We start from the raw sequence: 14,784 nt of genomic DNA on the forward strand, positions 1-14,784 counted from the left end.
AAGAAGAAAACTGTGTCATTCATTTTCTGTCAAGGGGAGAAAAAGCCATTTTCCAACAAATTCCAAACAATTCTAGATCTGAGAAAAAAGAAGATACCTTTTGATCCTTGGAATCAAACAGAGACATCTCAGCAAAACAGCAGGTAAGGCTGTAATAGCAGAGCAGTTATTTCATCTGTTTATTTCCTATCTCATCCGCACTAAGCTATAAATTCCCACAGTTCTGTGGACTAAGAGTGAGATGGGAGGCAATATTTTACCTCTCTCTAGGATGAGGGAGAGCAAACTGGAGGAACGTGTCCTGTCTGGAGCAATGCACTTCAAGGAGGACAAGTACTTGTGGGCCATTTGAAGAAAGCTCCCAAAACAGCTTCAAAAGATATCAGAGCAGCTTTTGAATAGAAATATAAATGAATTAAGGTTGTTTAGCCTAAAGGGAAGAGCACTAAACACAGGAGAGTTTCAGTTTTATTATTCAACAACTTTTATTGTAAAAGAGCAGGTGTGTGTTCATTACTTCATCACATCCACCCTGGAGATGATGGGAATAATGCCATAACAAGCACAGCTTAGATCAGACATTAAGAGAAAACTGCTCTAAGGGCTGGGCAGGCTGTCACTGGGAGAGAATCCCCAGGGACTTATGGAGTCTCAAAATTTAGGAACAGTTTAGCACAAAGCTGACAACTGTCTCCTGGGAAAGACATAACTGTGGGCTGTTTGGGAGGATAGGAGAGGATTAGTGCATGTCTTGTGCTCCTATCCAACCTCTGTTGGGGTTTTTTTCCTAATTCTACAGATTCTGATTTTGTTCCCAGCACTTCATGTCTCTTTTGAGTTCAGAATTCAAAATGCATTTGAGAGAAAGGAGGGATGAAATGGAAACCCAGATTTCTTCCTTGAAAATTTTGTCCACCAGTGTTATGGGACAGAGCTTGCAAGTGGCCTGTCTGACTTGAACCTGGGGCTGCTGAATTTGATAATGGATGGAATTTTATTATTATTGTCATCATCATCGTCATCATCATCACTATCTGTTTTACAGAAAAGAAATTAACCTGTTCTGGAGACCTGTTGAAATGAATTTCAGACTCTGTAGCAAATTTACAACTAACAAATAACCCGATGGTGCTCTTTTAAATAATTTAAACTTCAAAGCTATTTATGAGTGAGCCAAGTTTTTCTCATAAACTGGTTATCATTTTTTTATGACACAAATAAGTTTTCAAGAGATATGAGACAGGTTCAGACAAAATGAGGAAATGGAGGGACTGAAATACCACTGGAGCTGAGCTAATGGGACAGTTCCTTCTTTGGGCAAGAAAACATGTACTTTTCCATGATGTAATGAAAAAATAACATGTTCTGTCAGTCAAACCCTAGACAAAATCCAGCTGAGAATTTTGGACAAGCCTTCCTGTGTCAAAATGGGAATGTTTTCCTATGACATCATTTGATTTTTGCAAGCATCTACAAGGTAAGCATATCACACATCGTTTCAGGTGGAACAAAATCAGCTTTTATTATTGTGTATGTGTCTTGTAACGGTGTGGAATGTTTTTGCATCATTCCTCCTGGACTGAGAAGCCAGCTTCTTAGTTTTCCCTAGGGTGTATGGAAAATTGTGCTGTGCTGTCCCTCTGGTGTCACCTTGAATTTCAGTGCACTCTGCAGCTTTCTCTTCCTAGTATTTGCAACACCTGAAAATGAAGGTTTCCATTTAGTGACAGCATAATGATTTGGCAAACTGTTTCAAAAATGTTGAATGCACATTCTTGGCTGCTCTATGGCAGAGGCATGAAGAGACAAATGGCCACAGTTCTTTATGCTGCAATTTTTTATATAGCAGGAATTGGCCTTTGAGGCATGAGTTGGCTAGAAACTCATTTCTCATTCAGAGGGCAGTTGTTGAAATGCTTGCCTTATTTTCTTACTGACGTCTGTGGGGATACCAGTTCCCAGGAGGCCCTGAACTAAGTGAAAAGACAAATATCTGGGGAATGTCAGCCACACTGAGAATTCCTCAGCACTGCTCTGTGTTGAAATGCAGTATCTTCCAGCACCTTCTTCTCATAGGGCAACTGATGTCCCCAGTGCTTGGCCTGGAGGCTTGTGATTCTACGATTGTTTTCCTGCATGTTTTTTTACTGAGGACATGGATTTTTTCAGAACTAATGTTAATGTGGGTGCCCCAAAAGGGAGGTATCATGGAAAATATAGTTCAAACAATTAATCTGCTTGAAGGCATGGGAAGGGGAGGAGAGAGAGAAGGGCACAGCTGATTGTCTGTGCAGCCAGAGAAGTAAAGGGATCCCTTCCCTGAAAAAAAGGAGTGCAGGTCTTGCCTACTGCTCCACCTGTAGCAAAATAAAACTCATGGAATATTTCCTGGAGTTTCTACTGGATTTATAGGACACTGGGCAATAAAAGGTGCACATTGTAGTTATTTATTTTTTCTAATGAGTCATCAGACCAGGATAGACTTTGATTTTGCTTTCTATTCTGGAGCATTCAGATGTTCAGTTTTGCTGTTACTGTGGGCAGAGAAATCACAGAAAATGGGTATTTAATTCTCTAATATTCTGAGATTACAGTCCGGTGAGCTTTCTTTATGAAACAGGTGTATTTTCTGTCATAATTCTATTGGACAAGTTATCTTATAGGCAAAATGGGAAATATACTCTGAAAAGAATTAATTATTCAATTGGGGTTCATATAGTAATTGTGGAGATAAAATTTAAAGTTTATCACTGTAAATAAATCAGTGAAGTTGGCTTTTTTTTTGTTTTTAATTCAGAGATTAGGGAGGGTCCTTGACATATTATAGATTCATCTAGTATTCTGGCTTTGTGGATATATCCACATTCATATGAACAATCAGAACCTGCTGTTTTGTAATGCACTGAAGGAAAGAGTTGAAACTTAACATTACTCAAGTAGCATTAGATTTTAATTAATAAACACATAGAACAACAGTTCAGATAAGAATATTACCTTTCCTAGTGAAATAAGTAAAATAAAATGCATTGTATGAATGATCACAAAGACTTTCTCCTGGACTGTGCAATTTAAATATTCATTAAGTGAGTCCAGCAGTTGAAAGCAGAAGATAGGCTTTATCAATATGAGAGGGTTTTGTGATAAGGAAGGGTTGTATCGATGGCTTGATGTGACACTTGAGAGCCCAGAACTGCTGCAAGGAATGACTGGGAGGCAGAGCAGTTCCTGTCTGGATTCACTTGGATCTGCCTATGTTTGTCGTGAGCTGAACAATTGTGCTTTGCTGCTGGTGGTCCTGCATCAGACAGAGCAAGAGTCCTCCTCTGTCTCCCCTTTTTAAGTTTATGGCTGATGAACTTCCACTCACAGAACTTTTCCATGCTCCCTCTTATCCCTGTGCAACCCCCTGTCAGAATGACTGAGAATGTTTGGGGATAACCATGGGATTATTGGGAAAACTCATGCAGAATTTGCCAAGGAAGCAACAAGAAATAACCTTATTTATGTGTTACACTTGCAGGAATAGAGGAAGTCTGGACATAGATCTGAATCCTGGCTTATGAACTGTTTCCATCTAGATCTCAAGGTAGGGAGTAATGATTTTTAAATAATAGGTGTAATGTAAGAAAGAAGCAACGAATTTCCCTTCCAAGCTGTCACACATATGGTCATATAGCGACAGATGAAGGACGGAACAACTGGGACCTTTTAATTTCTAATTTTGATTTTATATTAAAACACAGAACATGATCTGAATCTCACCTGCAGAGCTCTACCAAAGGATGAGCTAGGGACAGGTAACTCAGACTTAATTCTCAGACATATGAAGAATCTCAGATACTCTTTTATCACTTGAATTTATCTCAAGATCTGCAAGGAAAGTTAACTGTTGTACAGATTATTCATTCAGAAAAGCACACAGAGCATTACATTACTCTTCATTTCTGTAAGGATACCACATGTAATTTAGTGAATAATTTAGACTCCAAGTGATCAAAACAAGAAATTGGTCAGGATGCAATTTTTCCACCAATATAATTGATACCTTTGACCTTAATTTCAGATGGAAAGGAAGGGAAGGAAGGCAGATGCCTGTATCATGTACAAACTTGCCACTTTCCTTCACTAATCACCTAATTTCACAGTAACTACATCTCCTATCACCAGCTTTCTTTATATGGAATTTCTCATTGTAGCACATTACTCCAGTGAAGTGACGCCACCTTGTTGCAAAATACCATCCCCAATACACTGTGGATAGGCCAAATTTGACTAAAATATTCTGGTTTTCTCAAATTGAGAATGTAAGTGTTTCTAGTTTCTTTGGGAGGAGTGGGTCAGGATGGTTCTAAAATGTCCTTTGCAGTGCTCTGGTGCCTCTAATCCCATCAAGGCACATGACAGTTGTATTTTTCTTACCTTTGATTAAAAAAAAAAAAAAATTCTGTGTCAGACATTACTATTGTCAAATTGGAATTAAACAAGGCACATCCTTAAGTGAATTTGCTTGTTATTGGAGAGATTTTCTGGGGAAAGATTGTTACAGAACTCAAAGCTGGGATCTCCATGAAGCGCAATTTAAAAATTAGTTTTAAGTGCACTTCACATAGGTTTGCTCACAGTGAGAAATGTTAACTTGGCTTCACACTGCTGGAAAAAGCAAAATGGACAGGCTTGTGTGATGGAGAGTGCAGCAGCAGGATCTCCACTCTGTCTTCAGCCACACTGAGACCATAGAAATTTAAAGAAGTAACCCACAAATAAATAAAAGATTTATAAAACACATGTATTAGATTTTGATCCTTACATTTAGCTCTGGCTGGGATCCTAAATCTAAGATAGTTTTACACTTGATTTGCAAATAGAGAAGTTTGTAGAATTTGGCAGAATTTGGCCAGAATGCTCAACTTCCTACAAAGGTTTCCAACATTCAATTTGGATGATGTACTACAAGATCAACTGCTTTCTAACTTCATTTCTCCATTATTTGCAGGAGAAATGCTCATAGATATGGATTTCAATAATGTGATTACCAGTGAGTGGTAATTTTGAAGGATCTGTGTGGGAACTGCTGGAGGAATGATTGTGCTGCTGAAATCAAACTGTCATTCACATTTAACCTAATTTTACACTAAGCTATTCTGAATATTATCAACAACTTTCCATCCCTTAAAAAAAAAAACAAAAAAAAAACAAAAACAAACAAACAAAAAAAAAACCAAAAAAAAACCACGAGGCATAATACTCTAAGTAATGCTTTGTTTCCTTGTTTTATGTCCTGACAAAATAAAACAATAGAATTCAATTTTCTATAATTAGAAACAAAGGAATGAAAACTTCCTATGCATTTTGAAGAAATATTTGAAAAAAAAAGCTATTGATCAAAGTTCAGTAACTATTCTTGGTATAGTGGCCAGTTTTTAGCTAATATTTAGAATCTTATATACCTGAGAACTTCCTATGGAGAATATGTATCATCTCTGTGTTCCTCCAGACCATCCTCCATGGGGATGTTTTCCAAACTGCTGCTGGTCTGAGATGACTGAAATGATGGCTTTTAGAACTTCTCTGTGGTAAATATCGGAGTTTGCTTGTGTTTGCTGTGCTGGTATTTTCTTCCATTTAACTGTGCCCTGTAGTAGCTGCTGTTTAAATTGTTAAACAACAATTTAACGTTCAGTTGGGAAATTCAGCCGCCAGCTCAGGGTGAGTTAATCTGTAAGAACAGTGAAGCCCCAGCAAGGCAAATCCCGATGCACATCAGATCTTTCACTGTGGCAGTGCAGGAGTTTCCAGATCACTCTCCATTCCCTGTGCTTTGGGGTTTTCCTGCTTTATGGCCTGCAGTGCCTTCCTCTCCCTCTCCCTGCCAGCAGGGATTGCAGTGCTCTGTCTTTGGCCAGATTTGTGTCATGGCCAGGACTTCCAATATTTCTGGTTTCCTCATCTGTTTGTGGTTCTGGGATTACTCCTGAGCACCTCCACTTCCTACTCCCCAAACCCCAGAGCATGGCACACCCTGCACTGGTGCCTCCCTGTGGAGCATCTCTTGGTTCATCACTAGACTGGGATAAGGGGGCTAGGAACAAGTTGGTACAGTTAAATTTAGATATTGAGCCTCCATTTCGGTCCTCAAGCAGAAAAAATTCTGTGTTCGCCTCCATTTATCTGTTGCTTGATCTTTCACTAGGACAAGTAATAATTCCCCAAGGATTGGAGTTCGTGATGCTCCTCTTCCAGGGAATTTTAAAACTTGGCCTTGCAGAAAATTGTCACTTCCCTTCAAATCTTTCTCAGGTTGCTAGAGCTCACTGAATTACTAGAACTAACCATAAAGAATGAGCCTTTTGCAGGGAGAAGTCTGCAATAGCTGAGGTTTTGGAGGGTTTTTTTTCCCCTAGCTAGGGTTAGATTTTGGCTGTATTTCCAAGTGTCATCAGCCATCCAGCTGACAGTAGAAAACCTCTATAACAACTGCATCAACACAGCCAAACCAGTCTTGTTTCCACATTCAGCTTTACTTCAAATATAGAAGAAACTGAAAGAATTGAAATTTCTGCAGTAATTTCTCACCCGACAGAAACTTGAAAACTTCTACATTTTTGTTGCAGCTCTTTGCAAGGAAAAAAAAAAAAAAATCATACTTATCTTCTTCAGTCAACAGGCTTTGCAAGATAATGGCATTGTGTTAATGTTTCAGGTTTCCTGTTAACGTACATCTATTGCTTCAGAATCATACCTGGAAGGCTCGAGCCCTGTCTGGTGATAAATGTTAGGTAATAACAAGAGCAGATGACTCAGTTCATAAACATGCTGCTTTACAATGTATCTGCTGCGGAGTTTTTTAATAAATGAGTAAGAGAATGAATTAAATTATTGAAACATATTGATCACTTGCATGTTTTGAGGTGTTGGGGTCTTTGTTTGTTAGGGGTTTTTAAAATTCTGTAGCTTGAAAAGTAATTTTGAAAAAATGGAAAGTGAGGAGTTTTGAGATGTTGGGAATATATTTTCTTTATCAAATAGTCTTATTAACACTTGAACTGTTTATTTAAACAAGTTTCCTTCTAACCTGACCAGTAAAGAAAAGCCCTAATTTATGGTGTCCCATAAGGATTTGAAATGTTGTCTTACAGGACTTAGATTGTTTGGGGGTTTGTGTTAGCTTAATAATAGCACTTTGTTCTACTGGATTCTGATTTGCTTGAATAACTTGACAAACTGGTTTTTTTTCCTACTGAAATTGTACAAAAGCTACACTGATGGCAAAATTATTTGGGCTCTTTATAAGAGGGGAATGGATGTACTCCTTTTGCTGTGATTCATGAGCTGGGAACCATCAGGTCAGCTCTTGGCTCTGGGAAAATTTGGGTGGAGCAGAACATCATTAAGTGGGATGGGAGGTCTTGCAGTTCAGGATGCTCATGAACAATTTGCAAACATCTGTCAGTCCTCAGGAAAAATATTCCAAAGCTGGTGTAGCCCTTGAACTAGAGGATGAGTAAGGCTGCCTGAAAATTGGAGCCTTACCCTTCTTGTGCCTCAGCTGCAGTCCATGCACTACAGAAAGATAGATGGGTGAGTTCTTTTAAAATTGTAACAATTGTAAATGTTGCATTAACGGGAGCCATTGGAACACCTGAGCTAGAAGCCCTGAAATTACAAAAAAAGCAAAAATATGAAAGAATATGGTCTGACACATATCTGTCCAATGAGATGAGTGTTGTTCCCAGCATCCATGCAAACCTGGATGGGAAGGGTATAGATTAAAGCACTGAAAGAAGGGGGACAGGGTTGGAAATCTGCTGTAAAATAAAAGAAGTTTAATATCAAACAGCTTATTTTTAAATAGTAACTTCTCCTGTGTTATCTTGGGCATCCATTTACTACTATTGGTGGTCAAATCCTGAGGGTGAGCTTATAATTTAATGCTTTACATTAAAGAACTATTCTCATCTAGCAGATTTGCCTTGTAGCCTCTGCAAATAAATAACAAGTGTGTCATGAATCACAGGCCAGTGAGTGTCATGGCCAAATGGCTAAAACTGCCCGGGCTGTATTTTGTAGCAGTGGAATAGGAAACATTTATTACAGCCATTATAGACAGCCAAGTGATTTAAGAGCCAAAGGGGTGTCATTTATATAATGTTAAAATTCTTTGAACTCTAAGAAATAAAATAAGCAAAGATCCAAATGGCTCTACATCTGCACTGCAGCCCCACAAACCTGGGCATTGCTATAAACCCAGACCATCAAGTGGAGCTGAATTTTACAACTGCACATTTCCATGCTCTATCTTGTTGCCTGACTTCAATATCCTCAAACTTTATGCTGTTTGAAGCACCAATAGAGATAAAATTTCTTTCCTTGTACCTTGCTTCCTTTGGAAGTTAGAGAAAAACTTGGTAAGTCACAGAAAACCCTTCACTGTATCACTGCAAAACTGTTTCAGAAATGATAATATTGATAACTGGCCACAGCTGCTTCCTTGGGCATTTGTAATTATATCAGACATTGCTCATCCTGATGCCAGGAATGTGGTCTGGAGGGGAAGCAAAGATTTATTACTAAGAGTGCTCATTCTTCTGTTGTCACAGAATCACTGGGATCTGCCTTTTGAACCGGGCTCTGCAGAAAGAAAGCTGCAGATATTGAACTTCAAAGCAAGAGATAACTGAGAGAAAAAAATGTTCCAAATGGTGGAGTGTATTCTGGTAAGCACTTGGTGAGAGACTGGAACAGACTGCACTGAAGTGAAATAATTGCTCAAGGGGTTGATGTATTTCTGCAGGCACTCATACATCACCAGAGTTCTCTGGAAATGGTTTGAATCACTTGTCTTCCAGACATTTGGCAGAAATCACCAGGGGATGTGGAGGCGTTACATCTGTTCATGGCTAAGGATGGCCTTCAAAAGAACATTTTTACTTGCCTTCTCAAAATCATTTGGAGTTACATCTGCTTCTTTGCAAGGTATCAAGTTCCTTACCAGGAACTGCTTCATGGTTTTTAATGTTGTTAAGTTTTCACTTTGAATTTCACTGTAGGTTTAGAAAATTACATCCTATTCTTTGTGTGCTCTGTAAAGGAGCCAGTTCAGTGTCTGAACACAGAAAACTTGCTGAATTTCCCCAGGGCTGGTGATCTTATTACTTTCTATTAGTTGAATTAATCCTCCTGAGAACCATTCAATTTTTTTACCCCTTAAAACTTTCAGAGCTCCATATTATTATGAAAGGTTTTACTGAGCTAAAGTTGTTAGGACAGGGTTTAATTTTGCAGCCCACACAGTTACAGCCTTATGACACTGCCTGGTTTGCCTTCCAGTGCGTAAAATATGAGACTTTGAATCATTCACCTCCAGGAAGCACTTTTCAAAACTGGGGAGAAAATTACATAGCAGCAGAATATGAATTGATATGTCAGTGAACACCTGTCCTTCCTTATCTGTTGCGTTATCTTTTCCCAGCCTCCTTTCGAACGATCCCAAGACCTGCTGCTCCAACTGTAACCCTCAGCAATTGTTGAATTCCACTTTTCAGCAGTAATTGACTCACTCTTTTTCCTGCAGCTTGAGCAGGATCCTTTTCAGCTTGCAGATGAGTTTCTGGCTAGGAGGAAATTGTTTTCCCACTGCCATGCAGGGTCTCTCATCCACAGTTTGCAGCATTTTTGATTCATAAATCTATTCTGTGATGGAGTAATTTGGTTTAATCCTCCTTGCCCCTCTACCAATGCCAGGGATGTGCTTGTGTGATAACACAGGATCTACAGCACAAATTCCTTCATCAGTGGTTTCGGTGGCTCCAGACAGATCTTTCACAAAGCTGTCTTTAATTGGTGGGTTCTGTGTGCAGTAGTTTCATGTCAACATGTAAATCAGATTGAGACAATTGACTGCAGTGGGAGATTTGATGGGATGAGCAATGAAAGCCCCTGCTCTGAGAGGAATAGTGGTGTCTGTTTGTTTGTGTGTTCAGGACTCTACCTCAAAATGTACCTATTCCAACACTGAATTTCAGTATAGAATGTGTCTCTGACATAGCAGGAGTATATTTCTAAAATTGATTTGGAATGCAGATTAATAATATACTCAGTACAGATTTCTCTGTACATTTCTTATGCATCTCTTAATTTTCTACAGGAACAGAAATCTCTGCTGTAATTCCAGCTCTAGGAAGCTGACAGGGCTCAGAAAAGATAATCTGACTGCTGCATTTGCAAAGCATCCCTCCCTTCCAGGACCAAAGTCAAGGACAACAAAAAATGCCAAAGGAATTAGTATAAATTACATCCTTCGTACTCTACACATCCAGGGGTAGTGTTTGTCATCAGTTGTGATCTCTGATCACTCAGTGAATGTGCTGGTCCTGCAAATGCTTTAATCCAGGCAGGACTCTTAAGAAATATTCCCAGTAAATACCACAATGGATCACATCAGTTACCAGATTGAAACCACTCTTGATTTCCAAATTTTTGACAGGCTGACAACATTGGGCTGTTCAGCCTGGGGGAAAAAAGGGTTAGGTGGAGACCTGATGACAGCTTTCCAGTATGAGAAGGGGCTACAGGGAAGATGGAGAGGGACAATTCTTCAGGAATTGGAGTGACAGGACAGAATGGCAGAATGGGTTCAAACTGCCAGAGGGGAAATTTAGATGGGATATTGGGAAGGAATTGTTCCCTGGGAGGGTAGGGAGGCCCTGGCACAGAGTGTCCAGAGAAGCTGTGGCTGTTCCTGGATCCCTTGCCAAGGCCCTGGATCCCTGGATCCAAGGCCAGCTTGGACCCTGGGGCTTGGAACAGCCTGGGACAGTGAAAGGTGTCCCTGGCCATGGCAGGAGATGGAACCAAATTATCTTCAATATCCTTTCTAACCCAAACCATTCTATGATTCTAAATGAACCTCAGACAATTTGAATGGTCCTGCTTTTTTTCAATTGTAGTTTTAACTCAAATATTCATGGTTTTAAAAATGTGTGCTTGATGTATCCAGATAATAAAATGGGCAACGATTGTACTTTCCCCATCATCCTGAGAATATAAATTTCTGCTCCATTAAACCTCTGCTGTTATTTCTTTAATCTACTTTAACATATGAAAACAACTGTTGAAAGACAACAGTCTTAAAAATGTCTTATTCATAAACTTTTCTTTATTAATATTTGAGCAGTGTGACTATCGCAGAGGTTCCTGGAGGATCCAGGCAGGAGAAGACATGGATCAGCTGGGGTGGCTGCAGTCAAATTTGTGGTGTTGCACTGGAACTCTCCAGTCTGCTTTGAAGGTGTCACCCACTGGGTGCTGTTGTCAGCAGCACCTGCAGCCCCTCAGACCTTGGCTCTCTGAAGCTGTGATAAGCTCAGTTGGATTTTAGTGGCTGGCAGAGTTGCCATTCCATTATGTCATTGTGTATCCAAGGCTCACATCTGTCTGCTCTGGAGGGCAGTCTTCAACTTAGAACACTTTAGAAAATAATTTTTTGACTGTGGAAATCAATAGAAAATACAATACTTTTTATTCAGAGCACACCCCTGTGCTGAAGGGGAGAAAATGCAACTTGTGGAGTTAAATGTTTGCTATGGGGTGTTGGAATTGCTATTTGTTTGTCACCAAAGACTTGAGTTCTGTCCTTCATTTAGTTAAAATACTGTTTTCTGATATATTTGAAAGCTATTGATAATCTGTCCTTAAATTACAGATGAAAAGACTGTCCCAGACTTACAGACTATCCCAAATACATCTCCTGGTCTCAAGCAGATAAAAGGAACTACCTTTTCCACAGCACGTTGTTAAGTTTAATTTATTGCCATATGAGTCTGTGGAGCCTGGAAGTGTAAATGGGTTCTAAAAAGGGTTTAGCTAAATCTGTTGGTTGCTACTAAACAGGATGATCTACAAGTGCCAGCTCTGAGAGTTCCTAAACTTGTCATCAAAGCTGAGAAATACCCTGTGGAAGGACTGGTTTCTTAGGCTGGGGAGAAATGTCTTCCCTCACACAGAGAGATGTTCCACAGACAGGTCTGGTATCAGTTTTGCTTAGGTATGTCAAGAAGTGAATAAAAAACAGCGTGAGTAGTACAGCACCAGGAGTAGAGCCCCATTCCTAAGGTAGTCCCATGGAAAGTGAAATAATTTCATTTTTACCCAACCATTATTACAACCTGAAGGAATATCAAGTAAATTAGCAGATGATACTAGATTGGAAGGAGTTGTTGACTGGAAGGCAGGGAGGCCCTGGAGAGAGATGCTGACCAATGAGAGGGCTGTGAATTACCAGTGGTGTGATGTTCAACAAGGGAAAGTGCCAGATTCTGCAAATTGGGTGGGGCACCCTGGAGGTACAGACAGACTGGGGGTGAGAGGTTGGGGAGTGGATATGGGAAGGGACCCGGGGGTCCTGGTGGATGGCCAGGTGCATCTGAGTCAGCAGTACCCTGGAGCCAGGAGGGACATCTCTGTCCTGGGGGATGATGCCCAGCTGCACTGGCCAGCCCAGGGAGGGATTGTCCCTCTGGGCTGAGGCAGCCTCACCTTGAAGGCTGGGGCAACTCTCAGCACCATGAGGTAAAAAAAAGACACTAAAGCCATTAGAGAGTTTCCAAAAAAGGCCATGAAGATGGTGAAGGGCCTGAAGGGGCCACCCAAGGAGAGGCTGATAGCACTGGGCCAGGGGCAGCTCCAAGCTCTGCTCTGGGCCAGGGAGTGGCTGGAGCTGGGCCAGGGCAGGCTCAGGCTGCAGAGCAGGGAAAGGTTCTGCTTCCCCCAGAGGGTGCTGGCACTGCCCAGGCTCCCCAGGGAATGGGCACAGCCCCGAGGATGCCGGAGCTCCAGGAGCCTTTGGACACCAGGGATGGACAGGGGGGATTGTTGGGGGGTCTGGGCAGGGACAGGGGCTGGATCCATGATCCTGGGGGGATTGTTGGGGGGTCTGGGCAGGTACAGGAGCTGGATCAATGATCCTGGGGGGATTGTTGGGGGGTCTGGGCAGGGACAGGGATGGATCCATGATCCTGGGGATCCCTTTCCTTTCAGGATATGAGATGAGAATATCAGTCTCTGTGATTCTCTCATTCCATGACACAAACAGTTGTGCTTTTTCAATGAGGAATGGCAGTAGCACATTAGGAGAACATCAGGAGGGTCATTGTTCCTGTTATTCCCAAGGCAGGGTATTTGCACAAAAATAAGATAATTCTGGTCTTTATAAAAAGATAAAATGAACTCTTAAGATTTTTTAATCAAATGGCAAATAGCCGTATCTTATTAGCTAATACATTCGCCAAGAATTTAGGGAATTTAATCCATTAATCTTAAATCTCTGCATAGACAGGAGGTCATTGAAATAATGAGTCACCTGAGGCAATAAAATTCAGTAGAAATCAAGCAGCTAATTTTTGTCAGAGCCTGTGAATATTTCTTGCAGGAATCCTCTCTCTTTCTCTTGAGAGAAATATTATTAGCACCTTCTGCACTCCTTTCATGCCAGAATGCTGGAGGAACCACATGCAGGACTGGCTCTCTGTGCTCTTTCAGGCATTCATGTCTTGTTTTGATGCTGAATAATTCATGAAGAGCATTTGCTAATAGAAACATCTCAAACAAACATTCCATCTACATTTGGCTGTTTAACATTTAAATTCCTCTGCAATTTGAAGTGTGGCTTTTTCTGCATTTATCTACTTCCAGTGATGCTTCTTCTACTGGAAGAAGCACCCATTTCTTCTCATTTTTTTTTTTCGATCTAATCTTCAAATAAGCTTTTTTTTTTTTTCTTAGCATATTTGGTTTTTTTGAATTTTCGGTTTCTACACAAGAGCTTAGAATCAAATGACTAAAATATGATGTATTAGAGTGTGCATGTGGTGGGGTGATGTGATGGAATTCAGGAATACCAGCAGGGAAAAATCAACGATTACATGATCTTTTCTCAGTGTGAAATTGACTGAGAAAGGATGTTATGTAGCATGAAATCATGTAGAATGACCTTGAAAGAATTTAGAAGGTAATCATGAGCATTCTGTCTGAGCCTGCAGATTTATTGTAGCAAAAGATGCTATGAGTTCACCTATTATACTCCTAAGTAAACAGAGGATTTATAATGGACATTTGTGGGATTAAAAGCTCAGGCCCCAGAGAGGAGTGAACACCTCATAATTTACAAACTGAAAAACGGTGACTGAGATGTCAGAGACATTCCTCATTCTTGGAATTAATTTCATATTAAGGGTATTTAGAATGGGCCCCCTTTCTCCACGTTGGAGGGAATGATTAAATCTTTGTTTACTGTGCTTTTTTTTTTTTTAACTTTCTGATTATAAGTCTATGTATGTGATTATTCTGGAATCTTTGCATGCCGAAGAGACTTGGGAAGAAGTGCTGCCATTTTAGAGTCTGTGATCATCAGGAATTTGTTCTCTGTCCAACCACCACAGGACAAACGTTTATCGCCCAGTTATCCTCAGTTTGCTCACAATTCTGACATCTCCTTAACTTCCCTCCTGTGCCTCTATCCATGAAAGACAATATTTCTTAAGAATTCAATGGAAAGATATTGAGCATCACTACTAAACAAACATCATGTGAGCAGGAGATTTGCATGTGGATAGAAATAATTCTGAAAAATATAATAAACTGGCTATGTTCACAGTGATGCTACAGAACAGAATGTCCAAATCCATTCCATTCTGGAACATTTTCAGATGCCTTGGAAAACTGCAACTGACCCATACAACCTCATGTTTTGAAAATGTGCTGTACCCAAAGTTCTTCTGTATTTGAAAA

General features: G+C 40.2%; 1 long non-coding RNA gene across 1 annotated transcript; it reads left to right on the plus strand.

Annotated features, from left to right (window-relative positions):
* Nucleotides 1–8,702, plus strand: LOC128812850 (uncharacterized). Its single transcript, XR_008438851.1, has 6 exons — nucleotides 1–143; nucleotides 3,521–3,586; nucleotides 5,495–5,573; nucleotides 6,701–6,776; nucleotides 7,451–7,578; nucleotides 8,598–8,702. It is a non-coding gene; the product is annotated as an uncharacterized LOC128812850 (long non-coding RNA).
* The last annotated feature ends 6,082 nt before the right edge of the window (nucleotides 8,703–14,784 follow it).

This window comes from Vidua macroura, chromosome 11 (assembly GCF_024509145.1).
Source record: "Vidua macroura isolate BioBank_ID:100142 chromosome 11, ASM2450914v1, whole genome shotgun sequence".
NCBI lineage: Eukaryota > Metazoa > Chordata > Aves > Passeriformes > Viduidae > Vidua > Vidua macroura.